The sequence below is a fragment of the Haliotis asinina genome, chromosome 12 (genome assembly GCF_037392515.1).
Source record: "Haliotis asinina isolate JCU_RB_2024 chromosome 12, JCU_Hal_asi_v2, whole genome shotgun sequence".
Lineage (NCBI taxonomy): Eukaryota > Metazoa > Mollusca > Gastropoda > Lepetellida > Haliotidae > Haliotis > Haliotis asinina.
Window position 1 is genome coordinate 20,883,198 of NC_090291.1, and position 24,607 is coordinate 20,907,804.

Below are 24,607 nucleotides of genomic sequence, written 5' to 3' on the forward strand. Positions count from 1 at the left end.
TAGCTGAAGATTTCCCTCCAGCTCTTTGATATTGTTTTGAGAAGTGTGTGACAATATTTGCTAACCCTAGCCTGTCACAGCCTCCCAGCCATTGTGTTGCCCAGTATAAACTAGCAATCGGACCATTTGTATCTAGGTAAATTGCACTCAGGTGCAAAAGCAACACATTCACACCGCCAATGTCAGTCTATGTCGGCCCTGGCACTCCATGATAATCTGTTACAACCTAATTTAGCGACAGGTTGTTTGATAATCATCGCAAATTCAATATTTCACAAAACGATTTCATCTTCGGATTGTAGTATGTCTTGCTTTTAACAAGCCCACCCACTTACTGCTTATCAGTGTGAGCTTGTTTATGAAAGAAGTAAGTTTGTTGTGCTTGGACAGACTGTCCGGGATCAACATGTTGACTTCAAAGCTAAACACAAGATGATATAAATTCTTGTAAGCTAGGACTTTTCTCAGATCGTTGGAATTATTTTATGTACCAAGTTAAAGAATTTTCTGGCAGTGTATGGGAACTGTTTGAAGTTGAATTATGTTTTAAAAAAAAGATGTTTAAGTGATTACACAATTTTAGAACAATACACATGTACAATGTGTATTCGTTTGATTTTACAATGAATCAAAGTTGAATGGGTTGTGATTTGTTTTATCATATTCATATTGATAATTCAGCCACTCATCCAGTCTCCTTAGCTTTATGTGGTCCAGTAAGTTTTATGGATGTATATGGTTGGTGTATGATGAGATGCTGTTTGCTACTTGGACAGAACTAAGAAAGTTTTGCTTTTAGCAGTAACGCTGATATTGTCTGTATTATGTAATGATCTGTACACAATAGGTTGTTAAAGATGACTGTGGCATGTTTTGACTGCCATTGCAAATTTCTTACTTCACATGAGATAATGGACCAAATGTTATAACAGACCTAATTCCATAACTGTGAGGCAGTGGTCCAGCAAAGAATGAATTCTTTTTTCTTGAAGAAACTGATTTACCAACATGGGTAGATATTCAGTTGTGTTCTTTATCAACGGTTAGTGTCAGTATGGTCATCCAATGTTTGTTTTACAGATATGCTGGCCTTCGACATGCTATAACAAGTTAAGGAGTTGTCTCCCCTTCTTGCACCCCAGTAGATGTCTCTGATTGTTGATACTGATGACACCAATGTTTTTCTATCAACAGGCTCATTTATTGGCATCAGGTAAGATGATTATTAGTTTTGTAGTTCAGAGAACAGATTACACAAAACTGAAAAAGGCCTAGTGCAACAAACAGATTAACAGTTTTAAATTTTTGCAATTTTTATAATTTTTCCTTTTTTTTTTATTTACCAAGCAGTGACCATATTATTTATTGGTAGTCTGCTTGTTTATCAGTCTGTGAACATCCTCAGAGCCCACTGGACCAACGAAGGTGAAACTGCACCTTTTCCACCTATTATGCCACCTGAACAACCTGTGCTCGTGGGAATCGTTTCACTTGCTCCAGATTTTTGTTATTGCATTTAGCAGGGGTTATTAAAATGCGCTCCAGGCATCCGTCCGTCCGTCCTGGCACATTTATCTTTTCCGGAGCAGGAGTTAAAAGTATTTAATATTTCTTCACCAAACTTGGCACATAGATAGATCTGGTGGTGTGGTGTACTGGTGCCTTTCGGTAGTTTGGGTATTTTGAATGTAATATTTTTGGCATTTCCATGGGAACAAGTTTGACTTTGACTTAAATTGGTGGTAGTGCTCTTTCCCAGAGCAGAACTCTCAAACTGTTCGCTATTTCTCCATCAAACTTGACACATATATTGGTCTAGGGGTGTACTGGTGCCCTTTGATAGTTTGGAATTCTGAATAAAATACTTTTGGCATTTCCATGGCAGCAAGTTTGACTTCGACGGAAATTGGTGGTTTTGCTCTTGTGTGGAGCAGAGCTCTAAAACCATTCAATGTTTTTTCACCAAACTTGGCACATAGATAGATGTGGTGGTGCACTGGTGCCTTGTTGGTAATTATTTATTCTGATTAAAATATATTGGCTTTTCCATGACAACAAGTTTGACTTTGACTGAAATTGGTGGTTGTGCTCCTTTCAGGAGCAGAACCCTTAAAACCTTTCATTCTTCTTCTTCCTCTTTCCTATATACACACCAAAACTTGTGATCATGACATATAGACACATTCATGAAGGATATTTTGCTGTTGCATTGCATATTTATGATTTTGTCTTCTTGAGTTTTCTAAATTTTGTCTTTTCGACTTAATCAACTAACAAATCTTTGACATTTTTATTTCAGTGTAGTATGCTTCCAGAAAATATTTCAGTATCTTTGAAAAGAACTTTGGTTACCTCTCATCACTTTTTGAAAACTGTATACGTAATTGGCAGGACATCCAGTTCAGCTACAGCATTGTGGCACTATTTTTTGTCACACATATGATTGGGTTAATTGTTGCACAATAAACATGGTCATGCAATTCACACTACTATTTTTCTTTAGTAAGTGTAGGGTACATGTATGTTAAGCCCCGCCATCAGAAGAAACAATGTACCCTATATCAATCATTTGGAAATACTGAGTTTACTATAGCTAAGTTGCCACGTGACATCATATTTGTATGTTTCATGTAAACAAAGACTGTTTGTATGCTAACATTAACAGGGTTAAAAAATGTTATTGTACATATTAATAAAATATTTCATGCTTCAAAGAAACACAGTGAATGTAGCAATTAGCAATATGTTGATTGCAAAGCCTGCTGCTGTGTCTGGTATTGTTTTCTGTTTACTATGCATCAAACCCTGCTGTGAGTAACTTTGACGGCACTTTGACCAATATTTGAACAATATCACAGCAGGGCACACTATAATGGACTTCACACATTGTACTCATGTTGGGTATCGAACCCATGTCGTCAGTGTGATGAGTGACTGCTTTAACCACTAGGCTACCCTATGTCCCAAGAACTGTTGTAAAATAGAAGTCAGTGAAGGACATGCTGTAACCCAGTCAGATCAGACATGATAAGGCCTACCACAAACGGAATCAAATCGTCAACTGTCTTGCATGATGACCAGGGGTGACTATTGTTCCAGTATATCTCAGATCGGCTCATGGGGTAGGTGAATGAATGTAACACCGCAACTTTCTCTACACTATCATGTTGCATGGTGTGACATCACATCACTGCTTGGTGAAAATTGAGGGACTATGTTAATGTTTGTCGTCGGTACACTGACAGACAGCATTTGTGCTCTTCTCTATATATTCATGCTCTAGCAATATCTTGGCAGATGTTTTAATCTTACATGCTATTACATGTTAACAGGGTGATTTCCCAATTAGCTGCTATGGTAAGATGTTTTTGGCTTGGTATTTATTATCCCCCGCCGCATATTTATATAATAGTAGGCTCTGTATGATAGTATGTACGGATTAGAATATCTTAAGAACCACGGACTAGATTTTTTCATATTTGGTATCTAGGTTTATCACAGTGAAAGAAACGTCTCAATCAGGTTTGGTGACCTTGACCTTCATCTCAAGGTCACAAGGGGACTTAAGACTTTAGCTTGTCCGTGAGATATCTCAAGAACGATTCTCTGTATTTTCTTCATATTCAACACCAAGCTTTATCTAATTAAGGTGCAGGGCCCAGTTAATTTTGGTGACCTTCACTTAATTTGAAGGTCACACCGACACTTTGAAGATTTCAGCATGGTCAGCTGCATGTAAAGCTTGTAAGGGAGATATCTCAAGAACCATTCACTGTATTTTCTTCATATTCTACACCGAGCTTTATCTAGGGAAGGCGCAGGGCCCAGTTGATTTTGGTGACCTTCAGTTAATTTTCAAGGTCATGGCGACTTTTTTTTGTGAGTTTCATACATTGGTCAAGGTCTAAGTGACTCTTCAAAATATTTTTGTGTTTGAACAACTACAGTGCAAGATATCAAGAAAGTTTGAGAGTAGTATTTTTGTTGACATTTTACTTCATCATAAACTATGACATTCACTTTCATTTCTTTACGTTTGATAATATACAGCGGGGGATTATGTCACCTTAGTGACAAGGCTTGTTTTGCACAATGAACTAAACACTATACTCTGTCTTTGGACATTTCTAACTGTCCCGAGGAAAGTGAAATTGTTTTGTTTCAGTGCAGACATCCTCAAGGAATATTTACTTGTTTTAGGATACTGATACCAATTAGGTCAATATGATATCATATTTGATTGCACATTGAAATAGTTTTAAGACTGAAACCTGTCGGTGTGTGCAGCTCTGTGGAAATAATTAAATCAAATTACAGTTGAAGTTTGAGTGTCAGTTAATGATGACTGGGTAATAAAGTACCTGTCTTTTGACAAACAAGTTCTTTAATTATATTATACCACCAGATACATATATCATTTCATATGATTAGGAAACTGAAAGTCCAAATGATCCAAATATATGTTTTAAAGATACTAGGTGCATTTGGACATGAGTATATGATATACATGTTAATTGCTATTTAACTTGCCAGCATTGACTTTCCTGTCATAGTTCCCATAAATGTATATGTAGCAAGTTTGTTGATTAATGTTGCCGATGTGCCGATGTAGACTGACTATCATAAGACTGTTACTGTATGCAAGTTAAGATCCACTTAGTGCTAATACCTCTTTGTTACAGTGGCTCTAATCTGACTGAAAACATTGCAGTGTTGTTGTCAGTGAAAGCTGCTCAATTCTGTATGACCACAAGGGCACATTATTCTGGTCACTTGTTCCTGGAACTTGGTGTGTTATCATCATGTTACCATGTTTGTTTACAAGTTACAGATTTGTTTCAAAGTGGTTGCTACTGCTGAGCACCAGGTTTACAAACATCCAGAATCCAAAATACCAATTTTAAGAATCTAAGTCAGACATATATTGGGGTGTAAGACATCATTGTGACATCATTTCAAAGGGATGTAACTCTTACATGGTGTTTGTTTTTTGTTTACTGAGAGCCCATTTGCTGAACTAGTTTCCAGATTTGAACCGGTGACTGAAGGAAGCATATCTGTCACTGAGGAGGGGATAACACCTTCTTCTGTTTTTCAGAGCATGTTTAACAGTTACTAAAAAGGAGCATTAGCAATGTGAAATGATACATCTGTACATGTTAAGTTTCATTGTTTAAATTCGGTGTTTAAATTCAGACTTTAAATTCATCATATGATTTCAGGCTGATTTTAAAATCCGTTTAGGCTTGAGTAAACATTACATGTATGATGCTATGTCATTTATTATGCTGTGAAAATTTTAAGACATATTTAGCTACACAGGATTATTTTTAAAAAAACTAATATTGAATTCATTTAACTTTATCTATTGAACATTTTGAAAAAATACAAATCCGCATGATATTCCAACTTTTTGCTCTCAGCAAATGTCCATGCGCTGCTGTGAACGGAAAAGGAGACATGGGCAGTGGAATTTAAGTCCACTTTAAAGTCTCACCAAGGGCTCTGAGAGTATGTCTTTCACTTAAATGTGGTGCTTAATTTAGTGTGATTTAGTATGTCATATTAGCAGCAGTCTAAGGCTGGTAGTCCTGTGGATCACAATAATACTGAACACACCCGATCCAAAATAATTTAAGACATTGGCTTGCTCTAATTTTTCATGATTTGTGTTTCAACTGAGCTTAAATGGAAAGAGGTTGAGAGTCCGTAAATCCTGTTGCTAGTAATATGTCACAGAAATGATTAAAGGTGAGTCCACACCTCGACAGATGACAAAAACATAATCATATCATCTGAGGGAAGTTTTGGGGGCAATCAGTACTTTTCAATTTCGCTGGACCCCTCCTAGACCCTGTCTGTTGAGATAAGCGTGAAGCCATATCAAACCCAAGAAAAATGAACGTCTTAATGAGGACTTTTTATTTGCCCTGTTAACAGTTCTTCCAAAACAAAGCCCTTGCTTTCTTAGCAGGAAAACACGATGGATTAAAAAGATTTGTGAGGCATGAGTTCATTTCGGGGCATTGTGATTCAGTGTCAATGATACCAGACAAAAAATTTACACTATCTGATGTAACTGCTGCAAATTTGAAATTCATATGCTGGCAACAACGATGAGTTTTCAGTATTTGATTCAATCAAACAAGAGGGGAAAGCAGGCTCAAAATGGGAAGAAAATAAAATTGAATCCTTATTGATTGGCTCTGGTGTTTGAGCTAATCATGGGAAATTTTTGACTCATCTTTCTCATATCACTGACTTGGGGATTTTTTCTGAATTAGAATTTAACAGAACTGGCATGGCACTCTAGAACCAATGAGGGCAAATAGTCACACCACATGCACATATGGGGGATAATGACACATTTGTCCATCCTGAAACCTACTAGTTGACAGGAGCAGGATAACAATTTTATGTGTTTTGGTCTGGTATTTTGGTCTTAATTAATTACAGTCAGATATGGATAATATGTTTTACTTAGTATTCCTTTTTTATTATTTTTTTTTCTTTTATTTCTGGGTGGATGATAATCATGTTATGTATATAATATATGATGAAGGAAATATTGTATTAGAAGGTAGATAGTCTTTTAACGCACAGCATATGACAAAGTAATATCACAAGGTATGTTGATTGACTGTAATAGGATAAGGAATAGTTGTTTGTGGAATCAAGGCACTGTGTCAGACAGTGGGATAGTGGTAACAAGGGTCATGTTGGACAGTGGGATAGTGAAAACAAGGCATTGTATTGGACAGTGGGGTAGTGGTAACAGGTCATTGTGTTGGACAATGGTATAGTGGTAACCAGGCATTGTGTTACACAGTGGGAAATAGGTAACAGGTCATTGTGTTACACAGTGGGATATAGGTAACAGGTCATTGTGTTGGACAGGGTTATAGTGGTAATGAGGCACTGTGTTGGATAGTGAGATAGTGGTAACAATGCATTGTGTTGGATAGTAGTAGCAAGGCATTGTGTTGGACAGTGAGAAAGTGGTAACAAGATATTGTGTTGGATAGTGGTAACAAGGCATTGTGTTGGACAGTGAGATAGTGGTAGCAAGATATTTTGTTGGATAGTGGTAACAAGGCATTGTATCTGATAGTAGTAGTAAGGCATTGTGTTCAACAGTGGGATAGTGGTAACAAGGCACTGTGTTGGACGGTGAGATAGTGGTACGAAGGCACTCTGTTGGACAGGGAATAGAGGTACCAAGGCATTGTTTTGGATAGTAGTAACAAGGCATTGTGTTGGATAGTGGAATGCTGGTAACAAGGCACTGTGTTGGACAGGGGATAGAGGTACCAGGTCATTGTGTTGTACAATGGGATAGTGGTAACAGATCATTGAGTTGGATAGTGGGAGATTGGTGACAGGTCATTGTGTTGGATAGTGGAATAGTGGTGGCAAGGATTGTGATGGATAGTGGTGACAAGGGTTGTGACAGGCAATGGGAGAGTGGTAACATGATACTTAGCAATAAATAGTATAACAACATTTGTGTTTGATGGGATACTAATAAGTATGATACAATATATGATAGCAAAGAATGTTTTCCACAGTGGGAATGTAATTGTAAGTTATTGTGTGTGAAGGATTGTTTTGGCAATAAGGTGATACAAAGGGATTGTGTTGGCAGTAGGGTGATACAAAGGGATTGTGTTGGCAATTAGGTGATACAAAGGGATTGTGTTGGCAGTAAGGTGATACAAAGGGATTGTGTTGGCAGTAAGGTGATACAAAGGGATTGTGTTGGCAGTAAGGTGATACAAAGGGATTGTGTTGGCAGTAAGGTGATACAAAGGGATTGTGTTGGCAGTAAGGTGATACAAAGGGATTGTGTTGGCAGTTAGGTGATACAAAGGGATTGCATATGATCAGGCTGTACTGAGATATGTTGAGTTGTGAGGGCATGTAGTACCGATAATGTTACACTTCATGTATCTTCTAATCTAGCATGATTGTGACTTTGTGTGAATCAATGGTAAGTAATAATTTCAGAGGTCAATTGTTTTTACTTTGACGACAGCTAGGCAGACATATCATAGCTTCTGTTTTGGATAGATCAAATATATGGAGAAGTAAATGTATTTTCATCATTACATAAACTATAATTATTGTTGTAGATGTCGGTATTGTCTTTTCCACAGTATATTTTTGTCGTACACATATCAAATGTTTACACAAACATTTACAAATCGTGAGAGACTGATAATGTTTTTCTCATTACATTTTGTATTATCCATGCTTCTACTTGAGTCAATACATAAAATGTGCCTGTCTGACAGATGGTAATTAAAACTTGTGCATACATTCATGAAAACTCACCAAAAAAAATGTCTTCATGTCATTTCTCATCTGCATGAGCTAAATTTTTCCAGCCGATATTTGTTTAACATTCCATCCTTGTCTCAAAGGGGCTGTTCGACCAAAGAGGGCTGACATTTTCTTTGCATAGCCTCCACTTGAAATCGCCTTTTTCTGCACAAGCATTTAGTTTGCAGCACTCGAAATGAATAGGGCATGCATTACTTCAGGTTGAACTAATTGTTTTTGTCTAGGCCGACAGCTTTATATTATGGAAAATATGCTTTTATTGAAGGTTACAGGAATCACCAATGGTTACTAGGGAGGGGAAGGAGTGCCGAATCGCAACTGGTGTTTTGATGTGTCGTCTCTAGTTAGACGAGATGCCTCAGCTATGCCAATTATTCTCTGATGGAATGATAAGAGTTATAATCTAGCCCCCTGTTCCTTAGTCACAGTCGAAAGGACCTATTGGTTCAATAGCTCTCGATGCCGCGCCCCACAACATATCGGCAAGAGAGTTGCCCCATAATCAGTTTATTTATGCATAAAGATTGGATTCAAGTTGATTACCCCAGATGTGACGGGCCTATTAGTATGCAGAGAAGTCGTCTATAAAGATTTATTAATAAAGCTTGCAGTGTTTGAAAGAAACCAGGCATCCACCAGTGCACAGTGAGGACCCAATTTTGCTTTGCTTGCCCTAAGCTTGTCTGGGAAATGTTTTACTTTTATGTTGTGATTAGTTATCCTAAATAAATATCTGTGCTTTCGACTGGAGCTCTTGGAGGTTTGCAATGGAAGAAATAGTTTCCAGAAGATATTGAAATTATAATTTTTTTGTTTCTTTTCGTTATTTGCTGTGAAATTAATTTTGTGAAATTTTCTTACATTTTTCATAATCAGGTGGGTATGTTTTTGGTGGTTTTGTCTTTAAGAATTTGATTGAATTTCATCAAGTCCTTTAGGCTGTCTACAGTTTTCACAGTTTGTTCTTGAAGTCAGTGCCAAAGTGTTCCTGCCAGCATATACACAACCATTACCTGGTTCTCCATACGTACACATGTACCCATCTTGTCTATCCCAGTGCATCCAGTGTCCTAGCCTTCCTACTTCTCTGCACCAACTGTTGGATTCCTCATAGTCTTGCTATCATTGATTTGTTTCTGGACACATTATGGGGCATCAGGACAACATTGTTACTTTGACCACATTGACTTGAAGAAATGCAACCCACTCAGTTAACCCACTTCCGGTCGTGTCAAGATAACCACCCTCTTAGTTACCCAGCCTCAGCTATATTGAGATCAAAGCCCTCTTAGCTACCCACTTCAGCCATGTTGAGATCACCACCTTCTTAGTTACCCACTGAAGTCATGTCAGGATCACCACAAATGCAGTTACCCCACTTCAGCCAAGTTGAGATCACTACCCTTTTAGTTATCCACTTCAGCTTTGTGGAGATCACCACCCTCTCAATTACCCTGCCTTAGTCATGTCAAGATCATAACCCATGCAGTTATCCCACCTCAACCATGTTGAGATCACCACCCAATCAATTACCCCACCTCAGCCATGTGGAGAATGCCACCCACTCCATTACCCCACTTCAGCCATGTGGACATTACCACTCACTCAGTTTTCCTACTTCAGCCATGTGGACATCACCACTCACTCAGTTTTCCTACTTCAGCCATGTGGACATTACCACTCACTCAGTTTCCCCACTTCAGCCATGTGGACATCAGCACTCACTCAGTTTCCCCACTCCAGCTATGTGGACATCACCACTCACTCAGTTTCCCCACTTCAGCTATGTGGACATCACCACTCACTCCGTTACACCACTTCAGCTATGTGGACATCACCAGTCACTCCGTTACACCACTTCAGCTATGTGGACATCACCACCCACTCCGTTACCCTACTTCAGCCATATGGACATCACCACTCACTCAGTTTCCCCACTTCTTCCATGTGGACATCACCACCCACTCTGTTACCCACTTCAGCTATGTGGACATCACCACTCACTCAGTTTCCCCACTTCAGCTATGTGGACATCACCACTCACTCCGTTACACCACTTCAGCTATGTGGACATCACCACCCACTCCGTTACCCTACTTCAGCTATGTGGACATCACCACTCACTCAGTTTCCCTACTTCAGCCATATGGACATCACCACCCACTCCGTTACCCCACTTCAGCTATGTGGACATCACCACTCACTCAGTTTCCCTACTTCAGCCATGTGGACATCACCACCCACTCTGTTACCCACTTCAGCTATGTGGACATCACCACCCACTCTGTTACCCCACTTCAGCTATGTGGACATCACCACTCACTCAGTTTCCCTACTTCAGCCATGTGGACATCACCACCCTCTGTGGTTTCCTGGCTGCTGCTATGTATTTGACACCTTTCATCTTATAGTCCATGTGTTGTAGTTACATAATCAGTAAAATCACTATGAATATGTATGGTAGCAGATATTTTTAGCTGTTTTCAGAAGACTGATGAAATTAGAAAGAAAGCAGCAGTGAAAGGTTGGAATGAAGTTGACTACAGACTGTTGATGTATAGGTTGATCTGTTTGATTGGGTGTAGGTTGTCAGAAGACGTGGACCTTGACAACAGTGCTGGCAGTGACACATATGTTACGAAGGACAACATTTCTGTTATGGGATTTGTTTTTGTGTTGAGCAGTTTAACATGGGACTAATCAGAAGATCAATACGAGACAGTATGAGCAAACAGATTCGTCTGATGTGTCCATGTGCTGAATTAAACCTGTAGACACATCAACCATGGGCTTTCTCAGCAATAGAACTAAACTCTGTGAAGTAAAGCACTAACCAGAGAGCTAACTTCTAGGCCCTAGGCCATGTTGAGCATCAGCCTCCATGAACAAACACACTCTCCCTAGGCCCACCCTATGGACCAATCAAATCTCGGCAGCTCCATATCATCATGGCCGTTATCCACTGAGTTCAGCCTACCCACCATTATCATGCACAACAAGTGTGATCACCACATAATCATTTTTACAGAAATATTGTGTGAATGTTATCAGCTGATTTATATAGAACATTGAACAATTATGTACCACAAGGACATGAATTAGTCAACAAATATTGACAGAGTACAAGGAAAACGTTTATATTTTTTTCCAATCATGTCAACCATTTCAAATTAACTGGAAAACTAGTTTAATAGTTTAAATTTTGGATTGTGAAATAAAACCATACTCGTAGTAATCCTCTCTGATGTCAATAATTGTAGTCTTAGAATTTTATCTTAAAGATATTTCTAATTTAATTGCATGTCTCAGGAAAGTAATTTAAATGTAATTGAGAATACGTTGAAATCAGCAGCAATGCATTTTTTGTGTTTTTTACATTTTGAACATTAACAATCCAAATGGTATTATGTGTAAACTGATCTTCAAGAATGCGTGAATAAGTGACACAAAAAGAGGTTTTATTTTTACAGAGGACATTGTGATAATCGAGCCCCTCTAATGTATGTATTATCAGTCAGCCAACTGTATATTTGGATCAGGCCATATTTTGCACAATGCATCACAAATGCTTTTTAGTCAACCTGTGAATAATGATAATTAACACAGATGTGGCCAGCCGATGAAAATACCCTGACTTCCGTTCTGAATTCGTCATTAGCTCAATATGTAGGGGATTAATTGGAAATATTGCACATATGGCACTAATTAGATCCACAGGACAATATGGGTCTTGTATCATTGAACTGGATTTATACCGTAAGCTTCTTGAATATTCAAACACAGTTTCTAACCACATTTTTCACTGTATGGTGGCATTAATCATATAATTATGCACTTCATGGCCAGTTTGTATTGATTCGCATGATGTGTACCGGAATGTAATCTTTTCATTGCTTGGATCAGATTTTATGTATTTCTTAAACAAGTCGTTTTTTGGAAAATATTGATAAGAAAAAAATGATCAAATATTTTCTTCTCAGCAAACCATGTTATCAGTACAACAAAAAAATGGTTAAAAAGTCTTCCATTTTGCTAGCAAACTTAAAACCCATTCTGTTTCTGTTTGAAGATTTCTAAAAGATTTATTTAATTATATTCCATATGACAAATACACATTAAACAAAATTGATTTTTGAGTTCCTTGGGAGCCTTTTCTTATTCATAATTTTCTTTGGATGATGGATAAATTTATGCAAAAGGGTGACCTCATCAACATGACTGATGTCACGCTAAAGATAAACAGGCGTTTGTGTCCTATTTCCATACTAACAAGACTGCAAGACGTCAGTTTTTCTGTTCAGTACTAGCAACATCACAACCAATGATGTTACCCCTAAATTAAAATTGTGTGTGTGAATATTGTTGTGAGAGCGACCGAGTCGAATGCTAACGAAGAAATCAATAGAAATTGATGATCTCAACAGCGCGATTAACTCTTGATTAGAGAAATGAGGTCACGCTGGGGTCACACTGGAGGAAACCTATCTTCAGCTATCATGGCCGCCATCATCTGTGGAGTTATCAAAACTTAAAAATGTAAAATGATCAACTGGAGGACCATTTCTTCACCATTCCCAGCGATGGAGGGTCAGTGATTAATTACAGACCTTGCTAGCTCATCTGACACATTCATCGACCATGTTGTGAGACCTAGGGATGGAATTCTCTATGATCTTTAAGTCCTGAGACTTTATAATGACGGTTTCTCAGTTTATTGTTAGTAGGTAGCAAGCCATTTTCTTAATGTCACTTTTAGGGCAAATATTTTCATGGGAGACATGTTTTATGAAAGAGTGTTAATCATTTCAACAAATTTGCCCATTCTTCTCTCTGCCTGTCTATCTTTCTTCGCATGTGTGTTATCCTTCTTTCTTTACGTTCTTTATTCTTTCCTTCACCTTTTTCATCTCTTCTTTCATCTTCCCCATTTGTTTCCCTTTGTCTTTTTCTTCTTCATTCTGTTGTCTTCATGTGTGTTGCTTTCAAACATTACTCTTTTCTTTCTGTTTATTTTTTAGTTTCTTTCTTACTCTATCTTTCACCTTTTTTTGTGGCCTCCATTACTCCCTTTTTCTACTTCAGCTCCCATCAATACAATCTTCATTCCTCCTTCCTTCATGTAGTGAGGTAGTTACAGTAGTGTTACATTCTCTCATTCCAGCTCATGAAGAAGGCTTTTTCTTCTGAATTAAACAATCAGGCACATGTGGTTCTGCTATGAAAGCTCAAGACAGGGCTAATTAAATTTAAAACTACACTTTCAAACATTCCGAAACAACTGTATATTTTTTAACCCAAATAATCAGAACATTTTGTAGCTCAGTCTCTCTCCATTATAAAATTCTTTAAAAATATTTGTTCCTAGGTTCAAGAAGCTTTATCCAGCAGTGATTTCCAAAATGTGGAAGTTTGAGAACCCTGTATATTGTCATATATTACCTCGAGAAGTAATGATTTCTTAGAGATGCCATGATCAAGGTATTTGCACACAAATCTCTCTCCATCTTGCAATTAGTATGGCCCCCTCATCATTGCTGAAGAAATGTGTCTGATTTTAGCTATCATAATTTAATTTAACACCGTCATTAAAGGTATTTTAGATACCAAATCCTTTCGTGTGTCATTCGACACATTAATTAGATCTGAATATATTTGTTTCCCTGACAATATCAAATGTTATTGAGCAAGCATTTAGCTCCAAACCAGTTTAATTTGGTTCGCACTGGTGCAGAATTCTGTAAGCAGATATTGTCTCACTGTGAGTAAAGCCATTACTGTCTTCAAACTAATTCCTGTCATATATATGCATTTTACCTTTTACTTTATGAATTTCTGAAATAGAAGTCATTTGTTAGAAAATTTGAAACCATAAGAGAAATAAATAGCATAGCAGGTACCTGACTGTTCATTTCAAAACTTACTTTATTTCTTGGCCAAGCTATTAACAAGCTCTTAAGAGGTACCATATTACTTCTGACATCATTTGTGGTATTTAGAATTCTTGATTGGAAACTTGGAATTGATACAACACCCATCAAGACTGTTACTTCAAGTTCTTAATTAATCACTTTATGAAAAATCATTGTTAACTGCCTATCCAGAGATATGTTTTGTGAGGTTAACAGAAAAAATATATATCTATGGATCGTATTATATTTCTCATATATGGAAGTTACAGACATGAAGTCCTTTTTGCTGTCATGATTGGTTGAATTTTCTCCTTTTCTAATTGTTAATTAGACAGATTAGGAAGCGAAATCATGACATGTGGTTGTACAACAAAAACTGAATGTCGAAGATGGTTAATAGAACGGAATGAACATTTGAACAGTGCCTTTGTGAAGAGTCTTTAGATTGACACCATTCATTGCATTTTGCATTTAAAAATTGAGGAGATTGGAAATTTGCAGTTTGAAAATTATTTTGTCAGTGACCTTTCCATAATGAATGCAGAAATGTCTGAGAATTTTAAAATATTCCAAGGTGACTGGAGGTCATGATACTGTCAGATTCTAGGAATGTGATATCAGAGTAGTAAAGGGTTGTTGAAGCGCATGTCATGCCATCTTGGTATATTTCGTAACTACAAAGTGTGAGTTTGTGTGTGAGTTAGTGAAATATCCAGTCTGATCTCCAGTAGAGTAGTCTGAAATATGTTGGGTGGAAGCAGCTGAGTTTTGTAACACCACACCAAAGTGTCTGATTCCCACTTTTGGTGTCCTCACAGTGGATGTTGTTCAAATATTGCTAAACTGTGTAAAAACTTTATTTGTTTACACACTATTTCACTCACTCGGATCATCACTATTTCAAACATGTTGAAATCAAACTCACAAATCCACACAGCAAGCAAACACTTGATTTCAATAAGCTATCCCAGATCATTGCCATTACTGTAGAACCAGTACCACCAATCAGTTATCCCAGATCAGTGCTATTACTGTAGAACCAGTACCACCAATCAGTTATCCCAGATCAGCGCCATTACTGTAGAACCAGTACCACCAATCAGTTATCCCAGATCATTGCTATTACTGTAGAACCAGTACCTCCAATCAGTTATCCCAGATCAGTGCCATTACTGTAGAACCAGTACCTCCAATCAGTTATCCCAGATCAGCGCCATTACTGTAGAATCAGTACCACCAATCAGATATCCCAGATCATTTTTATCCCAGATCATTGCTATTACTGTAGAACCAGTACCACCAATCAGTTATCCCAGATCAGTGCCATTACTGTAGAACCAGTACCTCCAATCAGTTATCCCAGATCAGCGCCATTACTGTAGAACCAGTACCACCAATCAGTTATCCCAGATCATTGCCATTACTGTAGAACCAGTACCTCCAATCAGTTATCCCAGATCAGCGCCATTACTGTAGAACCAGTACCACAAATGAGCTATCCCAGATGATCACCATTATTGTAGAACCAGTAGCATACCAGTTGCTTGCTGTTGACCAATCCACGCTGAATCCTACAAGACAAACCAGCCAATTATATCTTGCCAATAAGTCTACAGTATTGTTGTGTTCCTGGAGTGACCTGGAGATGTTTTCCTGTATATCTGATGCTCTGAAGCAGCATATCACTTTATCTCCCACTACTTGGTAGCCCATATCTAGTGAAATTCTGTTTAGTCTAGTGAACTCGGCTTATAATTGTCCATACAAAACTGTAAAGTCAACTGACAATAATGTTGACGTTTATGTTCTGGTTATTGAACAAATATTTTAGCCTGTGCTGGAACTGTTTTATCCTGGATAGCACATACTATGTAATTGTGACCTTAGTATCTGACCTTATAATACAAACTGCACCTTTTAGTGACATGGTGTTTGACTTGCACTCACCTTGTGGTGAGTCCCTGAAAATCTTCTGTCACCCCAGCACTCATCTACTGCAGTGCAAATGTTGTTATACTTAAGCTAACTAACCCTAGTCCTAAGCTTAAGTCGTGAGAATAACCTAATCAATTCTTTCTTAGGAGATGCCAAAACATGTTTAAGGGATAAGAGAAATGAAACAAACCCATCGTGCTGCCTGTGAGTCAGCCAGTATCTCACGGACTGATAACACTCCAAGAAGTCTATCTCCTCTCTGTGTGGCCAGCTCATATTCCAGTCATATTCTTCTGGTATTGAATTGATATTCCATTGGTATATGTCTTTATTTCAGTATTATATCGCTTAAATTCTGGAATGTTGCTGGTGTTCCAACACATTGTTTGTATGCATACTTGCCATAAAAGGCAACTATGCTTGTCATAAGAGGCGACTAATGGGATGGGGTGGTCAGGCTCGCTGACTTGGTTGACACGTCATTGGTTCCCAATTGCACACATCGATGGTCATCACTGGGTTGTCTGGTCCAGACTCAATTATTCACAGACCGTCACCATATAGCTGGAATATTGCTGAGTGCAGCGTAAAACTAAACACACTCACTCACTCAGCAATACTGCTGGCATTAAAGGGACATCAGTGGTATATGTAGAAAAAGGTATTGCTTCTTATTCCCCCCTTTTAGCTTATTGCTTTGATTTCATACCTGGTTTTGATGCAGATTTCACATCTTACCATCCCTTCACCTTTAACCATTTCCACTTGTGCTGATGCAGTAACTCTGATATCATGCTGATATCACTGGTATCGTTGATCTCATCTGCCTACCAGCCGTGCTGATATCACCTATATATTAAGCAGATACTGTGTTTGTTTTGTCCCTGTTGCTAGGGGAATATGACCGATATCTCACTAGATGTGCAGCCAGTCCTTGATTGCACTGTAAGACAACACTTGTGGAGACACAAGGGAATGATGCAAGTAATTTGCAATTGTGCCGTGGCGAACAGTCAAAACAAATGGAGGAAGCACCAACTGCTAAATATCACACATGTTAATGGCTGCCAAAACTTACAAATGTCAGCGGTCACCTGCAAAAAGATGGGACTGGAAGTGAAAACGAATCAGCAGAAAAAATCTCAAAGGTTATGCACAGGTGGAGAATAGAGAGGGGTAGTGGATGGGGGTGGGGTGAAAGGGACGATAGGGCCAGTAGGGGTCAGGATTTCAACACAGGAAACTTAAAGGAAGGTGGCATCAATAGACATGTTATTGTCAGTCATGCAATGAGTTAATTGACTTACATCCTGATGGGAATTTATGAATATTGCAAATGTCATTGAAAAAGTCAAGTGTAAATGATAATGGTTGGAGAGAACAGTGGAAGATAGATGACTTTAGGATATGATAGTTGGTAGCCATTAGACCTAAATTTAAATTAAACCTTTTTTTGTGGAACATATTCTGCATGGCCCTTCCTCTCACAGGTCTGACCTTTGTCATTGAAATAAATGTTAATGAAACAGATATTATGTTAGTTGTCTATTGTCTAAATTTTCCAATAACTTGGGCAGTATTCAGTCATCGTTTTTTCATTAACCAGCCGTGCAGTATTAAACAGGTTTCCAGAGTGCTTATAAAGTCTAATAATGCATGCCATTACAATTAGCAGTGCATCACATGATGAATTACTTCACGCTTATTTGTATATTATCTAAGCTCTGTTACTCTAATGATATTCTTGTGCAAGTGATCTGATATTGCTCATTCTACCTGCAATCCCAGGTGAGAAAATGGTTATTGATTTCAGAATGCAGAACTTACAAGCTGCTATATTTTGTTATTCTCTTGTGGTCTATGTGAACTTGTTAAAAATACGACTATAGGTGATTGTTCTAACGTGAACCAACAATTTTTCTTTTTGTCCTTAGTTTCCCCTGACATCTATATTTTCTGCTGGAACCTTCCTTTTTATCATTCACAACGACAGTCACACAACGGTTTCCAAACAGAACATTAAGTTCATCTAAAATCTATATGTAAAAAAGGTTAGTGTGAAAACGACAAGTAACAAAGAAATGTACATTTGTGGTGTAAAATTAACTAGATTTTTAATTAATTACAAATTACTGCAAAGTACTTACAAGGGGACTGCCATATACAGTAGTAGTGTTACTAGCACTGGAGTCAGTGTTGATGAGATTTACCAAACTGTAGTCAAGGTTCCAATATAGGCTCTAGGTGTGATCCAGAATGAAAACATGATCTTCAAACAGACATATTTTTTTATGTAAGATAAGATGCTAGATGCATGTCCACTTAATTTCAAATAACTTCTAGAAATTTCTATAAAATTCTGCATTCACACCATTATTTTCATTCAAGAGTATGTGTGTAACTGACAGCTAATTCTTATTGTCACAAAATGTTTCTACCTTGAATCTTAAGGGAAGTAATGTTATACAATACAGTTTAGCAATAAATCACAGAACTCACAAGAAAGTCACAGAAATATGACGTTGAATGAGTGAGTGAGTTTAGTTTTACGCCGCACTCAGCAATATTCCAGCTATATGGCGGTGGTCTGTAAATAATAGAGTCTGGACCAGATAATCCAGTGATCAACAACATGTGTATCGATCAGAAGATGTAGGTGCGACTTATGTATGTAAGTAACATAGGAGTTTGGGTTTATGGAAGTCCCAAGACTGGGTCTCCAATCATTACTTGTACATTATACAGTTAAATCCTATTAAATGAAGAACATTACATGCTTGCTGGAGATGCTGGGGAAAATTCTTCCTGGAAGGAACTTGATGCCGAAGTTGGTACTCTCACCCCATGCCAACCTTCTTCAGTCTTACCTTTCGTTACTCACTTTTCTCCCTTCAGCTCTGGCATGTGAGATTCCTCAAAGACTTGGTACACATATAAGTCCTACCTTTACTATTCAACCCTTCCATGTCGAATTTTAATTATGTCTGCTTATGTACGCAAACTCAAGGCCCAGTGGACAGTGCCTCTTGGCATAAGCTGAGGACTGAAGACAGGAGGCATCCAAAAGGTACATGTTTTCTTCTACCACTATTCTTTACTCATGCCCAAAGATTCCATCTTTAGGGAGCCAAGTTATCAGAGATGATCATAGACAATTTACCAAAAGAGAAGGTTAGATGTAAACTTGGAAGAGACTTAAGTCAGCAAGGACTCTTACACTTCACTCTTCAAGACCACCCCCAGAGGTCTTTCCTCACACCATCGTTTAGTTTCCTGTTATGGCAGTGCCAGCCCCATATTGGCTCATCAGCTTAGATCCCCATTGCATGTACCACCCAGTTACCCACAAATCCTCCGTCACAATAATACCTATGTTTTGCCATCAGCAGACGTAGGTACACATTTCAGTGAAAACATACTTTCAGTTTGCCGTGGCATCAGTGTGGTTTTTAAAATTCAGGACTTTGCAAACAAGAACAAGACTGGAGTGTGGCAGATGGCTACAGTAGTTTGTCACCCAGTATCTCTTATCTCTTGGACCAGAGTGTCAGTCAAATGATTCCTGCACTAGCAGTTACTCTGTCTAAAATTTTAAAAAATTCAGAAGCTCGTAGAAGATGTACCTCTTGCAAAACTTTCTGACAAGATATTATGTAAGCATCCATTGAGGGATGGTTAAAGTTAACTGGATGAAAGTTGCAGATGGGCTCAGATCTCTTACCTCTGCATCTTGCTCTGCCTATGAAGTATTGGAATGAGAGAGGGAGATGCCGAATCAGCACTTTCATGGTGCATGGACCTTTATCTGAGACCGACAAGGAATGGTATCAATAATGTTCATGACTTCAAAGTAAGCTGAAGTGATGTCAGAAAACAAGTGACCCAGTTGGTCAGAATTTCCATTAACAAATCTGGAAGGAAAAGATTACAAATTCCAAATGATGATAGAACTCAAACAGAAAGTGACACCTTAACAAGAAGTAAAGTAGACAGGAAATGACATCACAGAAATCATAAATAGAAATATCATTGATTATTTCAGTAGTTGTTATTGTAATTATTATTTTTTATTTTGTAGCAACTCATTCATTCCACTGGGTTGAATACTTGAAACAGATCACAAACTGCCACTGAGTTAGACTGCACAGGTGGCCCAATCACCATGTATAGGGTTGCCTCTCTAAGGCATACTGGATATCAGTCATCACTGGTTCTATTCCAGGGTCCTCACTCATTATGTTCTAGGTTTGTCTGCACCTACATCTCTACAGGCTTTCAGTCTACATGAGTCAGAAAAACCTTGATAAAACTGGAATACTGTTCAAATCATGGAAGCATTTTCCCTTCACATGCTTAAACCTCACGTGCCCTTGATGATTGGCGGCTGACAGGTTCTTGGTTGTCCCATTTGCTTTTAATGCTGAAAGAAGTCGGCTGTCCTTCCCTGCTGTGTGTGTATGTGACCACTTTAGTCAAATGTCAACTGATGATGTTGGTCAACGCCACACAAAACTCATCTTTGAAATAATAGCCTAAAACACAAATGGGGAAAAAAAAGCATTATTTGGTTGAGTGGAGCAAGTGGAGTAATTTGTCTGGACCGTTAGATGGGACATGCATTTGATGCTGCAGTATGTCTCTTTTGCTCTTCAAATGACCTTTCTTGTTTCAGTAATAATTAATTTTGATTGATGCAAATTTACGTTTCCTGTGAATTTACACTGGCGCTAATGACTGATTTAACCATTCCCCCAATCATTCCTGGTTGCAGGATATCCGTTAGTTATCTATGCTTGTTGGCTTACAATATAATTGTCATATCTATCATATCTAGCATATCTAGCATACACTAAAGGCACCATTCTTACTCAAAATATTTTCAACGCATATCTGTGTACGCTCATGAGCATATGCTCCATTTCTGAAGCTATATTGCTATTTTATGTTATCACTTGCCTGAAAAATGATGTAACTGTATATGATGAAGGGTTTCTGCCTTAATGCTCATGAAGATTTCAAATAAGAAACTTTTCAATTAATTCTAATATAGATTGTCAAAGTTTGATGTGACTTAAGACAGGAAATTGGTTTCAGGTTGATCAAAAGATAAATATTCAGAAAAATATTATGATACAAGATCCAGAACATGTCTTTTTAACATTCCCAAAGCATTGCTTTTGAAATATGAAAATACAAGATTTTTCTCCTGAGTCCAAGTATAACCGTGCAGATTACAAAACTTTGCAACAGTAAAAAATATAATGCTCTCCCCAATATTTCTCATCCATCACCCTGTACTTAACATCTTTGTAAAAAGATTAGGTTTGTGTATATGATTGAAAAAATCCATCTCTTTTTTAATGGTTTTCTTGACAATAAAATTTCAAGGAGAATTCAGCCATAAATTCCATTAAGCAAGTAGGGAGGTGAATTAATCATGCTTGTTGTGTACTGGATGTGCTTACCTATGGATGGACTCAGAGTAAGAATCACAAGACCCTCTCTACATCAGGCTCTCCCCCGTTGCACAGTGCCTCACTGTTCTTTAACAAGCGAAAAAAACGTGGGGCGCAACACCCGTCATAAAAGAGAAATTTAATGTCGCAGTCTTTTGAATTTCCAGAGCTGTTTGGTTCAGATAATTAGACTTTGGATGCCAAATTATCATGATTACACAGAATTCTCCAAAAAAAAATCTTGAGACAGACAGGCAAAAATCACTCTCTTCCGTTTGAGGGACGACCCTTTATGATCGGAATAGATTGAAAGCTGTGAGTCGACTGCAAAAAACTGCAGGCTATGTTTCTTGATTGCAGATTTTGTTCTTATTCTTTGGGGAGAAAGGTTAACACTACCAGGCTCCCAAATTGAGTGTCAGAATTTTTTAACTCGGGTGAGAAAAAACATGTTTAATATGATGGGTAATGTGTTTTGGCATATGTCTCTCAGATGGGTGTCCCTTCTTTTAAAAAAATCGATGTCATATATGGTGTTCATCAGAAAAGTAATAATTATTTTTGTACTCTTCTCTACATGCTCTGCGAAGGTATTTTTTAGCTCTACCTCATACATTTGGAGGTTGGTCTCACAAAGAGTGATACCTGAGTTGTGGAATTCGTGAAGTTTCCAAATTGATCTGTATTGTACCGGACATGAGCAGGAAAATGAGCATGGTTGAAATGGTGTGTAAAGGGTTAACTATAAAGTCAGAAGTCAGAGGCAGATTATTCAATACCATCATTCTGTGTTTCATTGCATCAAGTAAAAATGGTCTTAAAAGTGCAGCATTACCTTAGGTGTTGAGGTTACAAATGGTTGTTTGTGGTTTGTTGAAGAACTGTTAAATTGCATGTTCTGCATGCTATATTGATCAGAACAACTCTACCTCGCGTAAATCTTGCCTTTCCAACAACCTAAATATATTGCACTTATCATCTTGAAAGATAAGGATTATAGGTAATCCAACATGGCACAAATACCAGCGGCCTTGTCAACTTACATGAATCGAAAGAAAAGATTCAAACCAAATTGGGAAAGATTCAAAACAGTTGTGTCTGTTATGTCTTTAAACAATTTCCTTGAGATGATTGGGCAAGATATTCCACGTATTTTTGTTTAGGGTCTTCCAAGCATGCTTGATTTATGAGGGTGTGTTTGAGGGGGATATCGCTTCCTCCCCCCTCCCTCCCTACACCCGATATGCTTGATGTTTTCATAGGGAACACAGACCAGGGAGCAATCATAGGCCGTGTCATATACAACTGATAGGAATGAATTGGAATGAATCACAGATTCATTTCGGCTCCACTAATGATATTTCTCTGTGTTAGAAAGTGGAGGGGCTCCCAAGCATTCATTTACTGCTTGTTTTTATTGTTGGGAATAAGATCAGGCTTGGCAGTTATTGGTTAAACCTGTGTGTGTATATGTTAGGAAAATCTGGCTTTATGGGACATATGGCTAAAGACAATGACGACTGTAGCTTGCTCACTTTATCTGACCCTGCATAAGATGGCTGTTGTAAAATGTGCGGATCTGACCCACAGGGATGCCAGCGTAATTGCACCACTTCTTATTCAGAAGGGATAATTTGCATCTGATGTATTCATATTTACGTCAGTATCTTCGTTCCGCGGTGTCTGCTTTCTTTTACTGTCTTAAATGCTAACTGTCCTCTCAGAATCTGCCGAGGTTTCTGTAATCGCTATATCCCACAATCAAATTTATTGGCTTTTTTGACGCTCAGCAAACTTGATAAAATCTCAGTGTTTTGATCTTGTTTAATTTTTCAAAACTCATTTGCATAAATTTGCATTATTAAGCGTTTCCTAGTCATTGTACAGTGTCTGTTTCAATGAAGACAGGCTGAATTGAAGTAACCCAAAAAGAAAATTGAATATAAATGTTTGAAAGAATAATCAACCAATGTTTCTTTTCATCTACATCAAATTGGTGATGAATATTCATGTAGCGCACGAACCTTGGAAGCCACATTCTTAACTGATTAGATTTTTGTCATTTTGGTTACTAATAAACCGTTCGGAGACTTTTGCAAGTGGTCTCTAAATCTGTAATGACATTAATGCCACTGTTATTTAAAATGATATATTCCATGATATGGATGAGAATTACATCTTTCACCCTGATTATGTAAGGTAGTTGTGCAACTTGGTACAAGAAACAGAAATGTATTTAGTAGATGGAGATTAATGATCGATTTTAAAGACATTTTTCATCTTCCAGAATGGGTAATCAGCAGTGCTTAAATTACCAGAATTCTGTGGCTGAAATTTCACAATTCTCAGGTAATATCTGCAGTAAAAGTGATAATCATTACCCATTGAAAAGCAAGAGAACTCATTTCTGTAAGAAATTATTTTAGGATCTTGTATGTAGATTTTGTTCCAGATCTGAAACAAAATATCTCTGCAAACTATATTACTCCAGGAATGTTTAAGAAAGAGAATTATTCTTTTCAAATTTTACTTTACATTTGTTTTCCTATTTCTGGGTATGGTGTATGATTGTTTCAGCAAAATTTTGGCAAACGTGGCTGTTTATATATAAAATTATATGTAAGGTATGATATATGGTACACAACTACTCCATACTCCTGGGACATACAGCGAAGTAATGTCTAAGTATGTGATGATCAGGGTAGGTTATGTTTAGCAGGCGGGTAGTGTTTGCTTCTCACTCTAATAGATTGGATTCAATTGCCATCATTTGCATATTTGTGAATCTTGTTCATTCTTGTGCCACCTTGTATGAATACTATTACAAATCGATATGTATGAATCGTCAACAATATTCATAAGCAAGCATTAGATAAATTCAAGCTCCAGCAAGTATGCATAGACATAACAGTGGTCCTGTGTGTAGTTGCCTAAAAGGTGTTTGACTCCTTGCAGTTTCTTAAT

The 24,607-nt window shown here is 37.8% G+C and overlaps 1 protein-coding gene across 2 annotated transcripts in view; it reads left to right on the plus strand.

Annotated features, from left to right (window-relative positions):
* Window positions 1–24,607, plus strand: part of LOC137259035 (zinc finger homeobox protein 4-like) — a 137,831-nt gene that overhangs the window by 50,060 nt on the left and 63,164 nt on the right. For both annotated transcript variants that reach the window (XM_067796740.1, XM_067796743.1), the window contains exon 3: window positions 1,081–1,213. The gene's annotated coding sequence lies outside the window, so the exon portion shown is untranslated. The remainder of the gene's footprint in view (window positions 1–1,080; window positions 1,214–24,607) is intronic.